We start from the raw sequence: 9,365 nt of genomic DNA, 5'->3' as shown, positions 1-9,365 counted from the left end.
AGGATTTCACTCTCACAGGAACTTAAACCAGGTGGGGCTACCTAGTACTGCAAAATGTGCTTCACCTTACTTAGGTAGACCCCCAGGAAACGTGTAGAGCATCTTTTGTTCCTGCCGGGTACCTTTGTCTAAGTTGCTATGGAGTCCTTGGTGACCCAGGCTGCATGCTTATGGACTACAGGACGTTGTACTCTGGTCCTTCTGAGGCACACAACATCTCCCATTGGTCACACCAGGGAGATCTGATATGGAAACCCCACTAAGGGCCTGGGTTTTACTAAACACACAGGTAGCAGATGAAAAGATCTGAAAAACTCACTTGAACTAAGTCTGCATCGTCTCAGTGTGAGAAGCAGGAGGCTGCTGTCCTAAGGTTATGGCACTCAGAGTCTTTGGGCTTGGGTTCAAAGTTCTGGCTTTGAGGGCGCCCAACAAAAGGCAGCTCAAGACTCCCCTAGAAGAGGGCAAAGCTGCAGCAGCAGCACCATGATTCCGTTGCTGAACAGTTAAGTTGCTACCATCTTCTTTCCTCTAGCAAATGGAATTCTTCGAACTGTGGCAGGAGAGGCTGACTTAGTTACTGTTGTAGCATTCCCTCATCCCACTTCACCTTTTCTAGACAGCACAAACTCCATCTCTCTCTCTCTCTCTCTCTCTCTCTCTCTCTCTCTGTGTGTGTTTGAGCGAAGTGAGTTGTATAAAGTTTAGAAGCAGTTTCAGGTGTTACTGTAAATGGAACACAAGGCAGAATCCGGAGCCATTTGACTTGGGGTTTGCAGCCAGGAAACGATGAACTGTACGTCTGAGCTGCTGGGAGAGAGAACTCCTGAGAGAAAACTGGCTTTTCAGGCCATCCCCTTCTGCACGCCCTAGTTGGGTCGCCTGGTCGATGTTACTGGTTCACCCCATTGGCTGAATCAAAATCACGACCTGGATGGGCCAATCCACATGCCCCGCCCACCTAGGTGTACCACCCCTTCCTGCCTGGGAGCCTGAGTACAAGCCTGCACTCCAACCCCTATGGCTGGCTAGGCTCGCCTGATTCCCTGCAGCATGTTCCTGCAGGGGCACCTGCATAGAGAGGGACAACTCCCTATCTGGGTCCCAAACTGTATCTTTAGCCCACCATGCTCCCCATGGAATTGATGGCGAGGCCCTAACTCTGCGCTCTTTTCTCCAGCCCCATCCAGGCTGCATGTGAAACGAGTCTTGCGTGGGTAATACCTTGATTCTGGGCTTCACACCAGATTGAGTTGACATCGACGCCTAGTCTGTAACCCAAGTAGGTTTTCTCAAAGGACGGGAGAAGTTTCAGGTCTCAAAAGAGTACATGTTGTTTAGGGAAGCGTGAAGCCTTGCTGGGACCCGGAACTGAATAGGGACAACCTCATGGGACTGCGCTCCTGCACGTGGTGATCTGCAGCCTGAGAGAAAGCGGCAGGGCCAAATGTGTGCAGAATGGGTAAAAGGGAGGAGAGAATTCTCTCCGAACTGCCATTGACCAGGAGCGTGGTCCAAGAGCCCAAACTCTATTTGCAAAGTGAAATTCGTCACCAAAGAAAAAATAGAGCTGAATCTCTTGGGGGAAAACTAACACTGAGGCATATATGATGAGGACTAGATTCCCCAATTTATAGCAGAGAGAATCTGGAAAGCTAGCATTCCCTGGTAGGAAAACCTCCACCTTGGTGAGTCAGAGATAAGTCCAAGTACATCATTCTGCTTTCAATATTGTTCCCAGTGATTACCCCTAATCAGCTGTACTGCCTTAAAGTGAGCACAGGGTTGATTTTGGGTCCCTACAGGAACAGACACCCTGTTGCTACCTCTTCTCGCCCTGTCACCCTGCCCCACTCACACCTTCCCTCAATGCAGGTCTGAGGGTTCCTCACCTGTGAGCTCAGGAGCTGATTGTTAATGACACCCACCTTGTGACTTATGTAATGATTGAATATGCATGTCTTTGGCTACCTGTAACTATCCCATAATAGTAAAGACAGCCTCTCTTCTCTCCCACTTCCACGTGGACCACCAAGAGGGCCTGAGGTGAGCATACAACCATACCATGTGTCTGACTCTTCCATTTAATCTCTCTCGTTTCGTTCCTATTCTATTTGGCTGTACTGTGACATTCATGTCATAACCGTCCAACTGGGCCTACTGACCCTTCAGTTGTCAGAGGTGCTCTCCTCTGGCACTCATGCAAGTGCAGGAGCTTGGCAGAAGGCCACTGGTGCAGAGCACATCCGGACTTCTGGACGCAGCCCCTGCCCCTGAGGGTAGGTGTGTGGTGGGACACCCCGGCCCTGGAAGGCACGCAACTAGGGAACACAGAGCCCAGTTTTTTGGGGTTTAATCTCTGGCAAAGCGCACTTGGGGAACCGAGGGGATGCCGCGGGTGACGGTGCCTCATCTGCGTTCCTTGCGCAGGGGCTTGTGGGCAAGGTGCGGTGGCGTTCACAGCAAGGCCTACTGGGGGTGGCGAGCTTGTCCAGGCAGCGGAGGATGCACAGTGGCAGGAGGTCAGGTGCTGGGTGGATAGGCGCCTGTAGAGATAAAGGGCTCCATAAGTGCTCATTGCCCCCACTGACCATCCCTCTGGATGCACCCAGCACTCACAATTTCACCAGGGTGCCAACAACCTTGAGCTCCACATGCACGGGCACCTTAGGGGTGGTCTCAGCGCCCAGGACCTCGCCGGCCAGTCCAGGCCTCCTGTGAGGAGCGGAAGGGCGCCCTAAGGGTGCTGCGGCTGGTTAAGGGCCATCGGGCGCGGAAGGCCTACCCCACCCTCCCCTCCAAACATCAGCCCCCTTTTCCCCTGGTAGGATACTGGCGCTGCAGCTGGGGCGCTGGCGGGTTGGCGTCTGAGGGCACCACCTGGAGCCCCGTCGGGCCGTAGCCAGGTCGCGCTACGGGAACCAGAGGGGCTGCCCGCCTGGGCCCCTGGTCTCTGAGGCCGAGGCAGGTGGCTCGCGGGCACCCTCGGAGTCGCCAGAGCCCATGGCTCCATGCGCCCTGCTGTCCAGCTCGGGTTGGTCCAAGTCCTCGCTGGGGGACTCTCCTTCGGAGCCCCTCGCCGCCATCTGAGCTCACCAACGGTTCACGGGAGACTGAGGCACTCTCAGTGGCTCTGCCCCGTGTTCACAGGTCTCTGCGCCTACGCACATAGACCCCATCGGGTTAAGACCACGCAATGCTTTCCCGCCAGGCAGCCCCACTGCGATGTGGAAGAGATTGAGACGCCTCCGGAAGGTCCCCGGCCCCCACAGCAGCCCTGGGGTCTCCCAGTGTACCCACCCAAACAGACCCCCTGGGCATACGGCCAGCTGCAGACAGGGGAGGTGCACAGAAGGGGGTGCCTCACGAGGCCCCGCCTCCCAGTGGTCACCTAGTCCCGTGGGCCTGCGCATGCGCACCTCCTCAGTCCAGAGTCACGGGGCCATGTCCCACCCTGGCTGCCCAGCCCAGCCCAGCCCACGGGAAGGGAAGACCACGTAGTGTTTGAAGGCGCTGGAAACCCCATTCCTGAGGATTCCTGGGACCCCAGTGAGCCTGCGCAAACAGTCGTTCACAGAACACTGGTTCTGAGGACCAGTGTGTGTGACGGTGGCCAGCCAGGCCTCAGGATGCTAAAAGACTGTGCCCAGGGCAGCCTGGTTAGGGATCTCCTTGGCTTGGGCGCCTCTGCACTGGGCCGTCATGCCCTCTGGGGTCCCATGTTTTCACATATGGGGGCGGGGGAGAGACACGACAAATGTAGCACTAAGGCCTGCTATTTTCCAGAGAGGATCCTGCTTCTCCCCATGCAGCCCCTCTGTCTGGTGTGGGACGTCGTTTGGGGCGTGTGGGTGGGGCATTATTAGGGCAAAGGGGAAGGGACGCCTTCCTCTTTAGGAAGGAAACTGCTCAGAGATCACAGAAAGGCTCACTGCCATCCACTGGATTCCAACTCGCAGTGGCGCTATAGGACAGAGTACAACTGACCTCATGAGTTTACGAACTCTCTGCATGAGCAGAAACCCACATCTTTTGCCAAAGGAGCGGTTGGTGGATTTGAACTGCTGACCTGTGATTTGGGTAAACTACTAGGCACCAGGGCTGCTTGTTCAGTGGTTGTTGATCTACAGTTCAGGTTGCTTTGAACAAGTTACTGGTCTGGCATAATTCTATCATGTGATCTCCGCCTTCATTTCTATCACCTAGACCACATTTTCAAACTACTGTTCCTTTTCATTTGTTTTCAATTTCTTAATTCCAATCAGCAATAATGATCTTATTTTTATAGCATATGCCTTTTTGCAACTACACAAAAGGCCATTATACACGTGGACTTCTCCAGATGGCATACTCAAATATCCAATTCACTACATCTCTAGGAAGACACGTTCGACATAGCTGAATATGAGTAGCTAACGGCAGACCAGGGGCTCACTGTGGTACAGATCATCAATTGCTCATACATAATTTCATGTAGAAGCTGATGACAATTAAAACAAGCCCACGAGAGCCAAAATATGCCCTTGAGTATATGCCACATGAATTTTTGGATCATCGCAAGAACAGATTTGATTCAGTGAACACTAAAGACAGAAATCCTGATAAGCTAAGGGAAGAACATCATTCATGGAGAAAGCAAAGGTCATTAGAAAGGCAGGATAAGTTGATGTCAGGAAAGACTCTGAAGCTTGCTCTTAAACATGCAGCAGCTAAAGCAAATGGAAGAAATTATGAAGTCAAGAAGCTGAGTACATAATTTCAAATGACAGCTTGAGAATATAAAGTCTACTATTATAATGGTTTGGAGTTAGAATACCAAAAAGGAAAAATACTTTCAGTACAGCTTTAGCTGAAAGAACTGAGGGGACAAAATCAAGCCCCAAGTTGCCAACTTGAATGATTCTATGGGGAAAATATTGTGTGAGGTGGGAAGTATCATGAGGCAGTTGTATAACTAGAACAAGGGAATATTGCATCATTAAAATCAGGAAAGTTGGTAAACAAGCGGCCATTCAGCCCCAAAGCAACAATACCCCACATAGAAGAAGTGCAGTAGCCTGTGTGATCACGAGGTGTCGAAGGGATCAGATATCATGCATCAAAGAACAAAAAATCAAATCATTGTGAATGAGGGGGAGAGGAAATTGAGGACCCAAGAACCTACTGTAGGCAACTGGACATCCCCTTACAGAAGGGTCATGGACAGTAGACGAGCCAGTCAGGGTTCAGTGTAGCAACAATGAAACATACAACTTTCCTCTAGTTCCTGAATGCCTCCTCCCCCACCACCCGTTAGCATGATCCCAATTGTACCTTACAAATCCAGATGTACACTGGTACAGATAGGAAGTGGAAACACGGGGAATAGAGGAAAGATGATCCCTTCAGGACCAGTGCTGAGAGTGGTGATCCCGGGAGGGTGAAGAGAGGGTGGGGTGGAAAGTGGGAACCGAATACAAGGATCTACATATAACCTCCTCCTTGAGGGATGGACAACAGAAAAGTAGGTGAAGGGAGACATCACACAGTGTTAGATATGAGAAAATAATAATAATTTATAAATTATCAAGGGTTCATGATATAGGGGGTGTAGGGAGGTGTAGAAAGCTGTAGAAAGCAAGTGGTTTGAGAATGATGATGGCAACAAGTGTACAAATGTGCTTGAAACAATGGATGGATGGATGGCATGTGGTAAGAGTTGTATGAGCCCCATTATAATAATTAATAAAATAAAATCAGGAAAGATATGTATCAGGGTCAAATGATTTCACCATACTTATGCAATCTCTATGGTGAGCAAGTCATTAGAGAAACTGGATTTATGTGAAGAAGACTGTGGCCTCAGAGTTGGATGAAGGCTTGTTAACAACCTGCAATGTGAGCATGACACATTGTGCTTGCTTAAAGTGAGGAATACTTGAAGCATTTGCTGGTGAGGATAAAGAACTCCAGCCTACAGTGTGGATTACAACTCAATGTAAAACCAGAATCCCCACAACTGGTTCAATTGGTAACTTCAGGATAAATGGAGAAAAAAATGAAGTTGACAAGGATCTTGTCTTGCTTGGATTCACAATCAATGCACATAGAATGGGCAGACAAGAGATCAAATGACAAGATCAGGAGCTCCCCCAGCTGGGTGCAGTGCAGGCATAATTGCCCTAGGACAGTGGTTCTCAACCTTCCTAATACCTTGACCATTTCGTGAAGTTCCTCACATTGTGGTCACTCCCCAATCAGAAAATTATTTTGTTGCTACTTCATAACTGTCATTTTGTTACTGTTATGAATTGGGCGGCCACTGTGAAATGGTTGGGTTGTTGTAGCCACAAAGGGGTCATGACCCACACGTTGAGAATGGTTGCCCTAGGTGCAGAGGAGGGGCTTGGAAGCTGGCAGTGTCCTGTGAGCAAAAAGAGAGGAGAAACCCAAAACAGAAACAGACTGTGGGAGGGGGAAGAGAGAAGAGAGAGAAACAAAAGTAAAGATAAGAGCTGAGCCCTGATTGCCTGACTGTGAGGCTAGGCATTTAAACCCTGTCCTTTATGGGGGCTGGCCAAAGGATCCAAGATCTGGAAGAGAAGGTGGGAGGGTTAAGGTTAAGCCTTAGTTTGCCTCCACTGTTGTAAGTCAAAAGCCCACAGGTCCTCAAAACCTAGTGGATCTGTACCTACTATGATGCTCCTCCTGTGACTGAGCAGTGTGGAATTTTCCTCTCAGTGAGTTTCCTGTGTTGATTTCTATGGAGTCCTTCTGGTGTGTGTTACTCAGTCTCCATCTTCCCAAGTATTTTCTCTACTTTCTTTTTGATTAGAGTTTTTATTAGTTTTATTTTGTCATTCTTTTTGAAAATTAATTAATTAATTTTTGTTTTCTTTTTTATGATGTTTGTAGTTGATACATCCATCTCACCATTCCATATTTCATGCAGGTCAAGTAGAATTATACAATTGCTACCACTTTCAGTTTCCAAACATTCTTTTTCTATATGGTTTCCCTTTTACCCCCACCCCCCTACCATGACTGTGCCCTCCTCCTGAACACCTTACTCTATTTGATGTCCTTACAGGTTCATCAATGCTGTCTCATATACTGAAAAATGGAAAAGCATTTAAAAGAGCTTCAAGAGGGTGACTCCATTGACATAATTCCTCTGAGTTACACTCTAATATGAACAAGCAAACACCAAACAAAGCAATGCAAACCAAAAATATAGACAAGGTTGGATCCCAGATCGGGTCCAGCCTGCATCACAGGGGGGAGCTACTGACAAAGTTTTAATTGTTAAAGTCAGATTTAGGTCTTTGATCTTCTATACTCCTCTCTCCCAAGCACTCTGTTTTGTGATCACCGTCAATTTTACATAGGGGGATTTCTCTGGAGGCTTATTTCCTATGTAGTTCCACAAATTCATCATGGGCTCCCACTGTCATCCATTGCTTTCTACACACTGGATTCTCACAACTTAGGCTCTGATCCTGATCCCCCACTCGATTTCAGATTGTATATTTTGGTATTCTTGTTACCTTTCAGTTGTTTGCTTTGTAATGTTTCTCTGTATATGCAATCCAGGATAGGAAAATGGTTACAGAGGGTGAGAGGGACGTGGCGAGCTAATGAGGATTGCAAGAAGGAAGAAAATGCTATAAAAATGGTTGTGGTGATGATTGTACAACTCTTCTCGATGGGATCTAACTATGCAATTTTGTGGTATGTGAATTATATGCCAATAAAATTGTTGGGGAAAAGAGAGATCTTGAGATAGGCTGTGTAAATATAAACATTTTTTTAAATTTGAAAACGACAGCCAAAGCCATCTCCTGGCTGCAGTGCAGTGTATCTCTGCGAGAAGCCGGACCATGTTTGGACACAAGTTGGCAGCCCGCGACTACCACAACCCTACTGGCTTCTACTGCAGAGATGAAACAGAATTTAGACATTTTATTGTGTGGCTTAAAGACCCGAAAATCAGACAGGACAAGATGGAAGACAGAGGGAATTTCGGAAACATCGCCAGCAGAGATTGGCCCAAGTTCTTAGTAAGAGGTCAACACTGAGCCACACACGACAATAGAGCTGAGACAAAGAAGGCGAGGTTAAGAACGCATTTCTTAGGGTAGGGAACGAGCTTCTGGGAGGAAAGGGAGAGCAGAGACAGGGGCATCTTGAGCTCCTGGGTGGGTTCTGAGACCCACAGAGTTAGGTCAGGGAAATAGCTCCAGTCGGTGTGTCAGTGGGATATTTGTAGGATTTGGGTCAGTGAGGTGAAGAGAGCTGCTGGTGCTCATGCCAATAAGAAGGGAGGCTTCCTGGTGTGCAGATGCAGAGACTGAGTCCTTCACAGAGCAGCGTCTGGGAAGGTGGGGGAAGAGGCTGCACACTTCAGCTCTGACCTTGAGAGGTGGGGTGGGGGAGGGGCTGTGTGGACCCTGTCCGGAGAAATAAGCTCCTTGGAATGCTGGAGGCAGGGACTGCACAGTCCAGCCGATCACCTGTCTTTCTGAGAAGCTGGGGGCAGGGGCTGCATGGTCCAGACTCGGCCAAAACACTTAGAAAACGATCTCAAAGATGTTAACTGTCCTTTCAAGATCCAAGATCAACAAGAAGCAACTGACTGGCTTCTTGGCTTAGCTGTTTGATTTGAATATGGAGCTAATGCTGAAAAATACAAGTACCCAGTTCCTGATAATGCAAAAAAAGTGCTGAGAATGCAATAAAAATGCAGACCCCCTGGTCACCTTGGAAGCAAATAATCCTGATTTCAAGGCTGGTGTAATGGCCTTGTCTAACATGGTAATAACCTAAAGGCAATATGAATTTTGGTTCAGGAGCACCTGAAGCGGGAGGCAGTTGCTTAAGCTCATCAAACAAAAGAGGGCTTGCCTGTTGCTTTAGGCAAGTACAGTCTTGGTTTTGACACAGGGGAGGCAGTCTTAATAAAGCCGTGCAGATTCTTCAATTGCTGCATATACAAGAGCTCAGAGAACTACAGACAAAATCAATGCAGCCATCGTCGCTGTTCAGTCGATTATGGCAGATCCCAAGACGGAGCACAGACTGGGCACAGTTGGAAGGTGAACGCTTCAGCTTCTCCCCTACTGAGCACAGTTGGCGGCCATTGCACACTTCTGCTAGGTGCCTGCAAATCAAATGTCACATTGTCGAGGGACACATCACAGAAAATAGACTATGATCTGGATATTGGTCCCATAGCTTTTTTTTTTCCTTACTAAAGTTTGGGCAAGTTAAAAATAGAAAACAACAACAAATCCCTGCCGATTTCTTATTCTTCCAAAATAAATAGTGGACTGAGTGGTTAAAAACAAAAAAGAAGTAAAAGTCTTTAGTGCTAAACAAATTCAGAG

At 48.3% G+C, this 9,365-nt stretch overlaps 1 pseudogene; it reads left to right on the top strand.

The window, feature by feature from the left end:
* The first annotated feature begins 7,859 nt into the window (after positions 1-7,859).
* On the top strand, positions 7,860-9,078 carry LOC142434902 (RNA transcription, translation and transport factor protein-like; annotated as a pseudogene).
* The last annotated feature ends 287 nt before the right edge of the window (positions 9,079-9,365 follow it).

This window comes from Tenrec ecaudatus, chromosome X (genome assembly GCF_050624435.1).
Source record: "Tenrec ecaudatus isolate mTenEca1 chromosome X, mTenEca1.hap1, whole genome shotgun sequence".
Taxonomy (NCBI): domain Eukaryota; kingdom Metazoa; phylum Chordata; class Mammalia; order Afrosoricida; family Tenrecidae; genus Tenrec; species Tenrec ecaudatus.
Note: the sequence above shows the minus strand (reverse complement) of the source record. Positions and strands in the feature narration are given on the sequence as shown.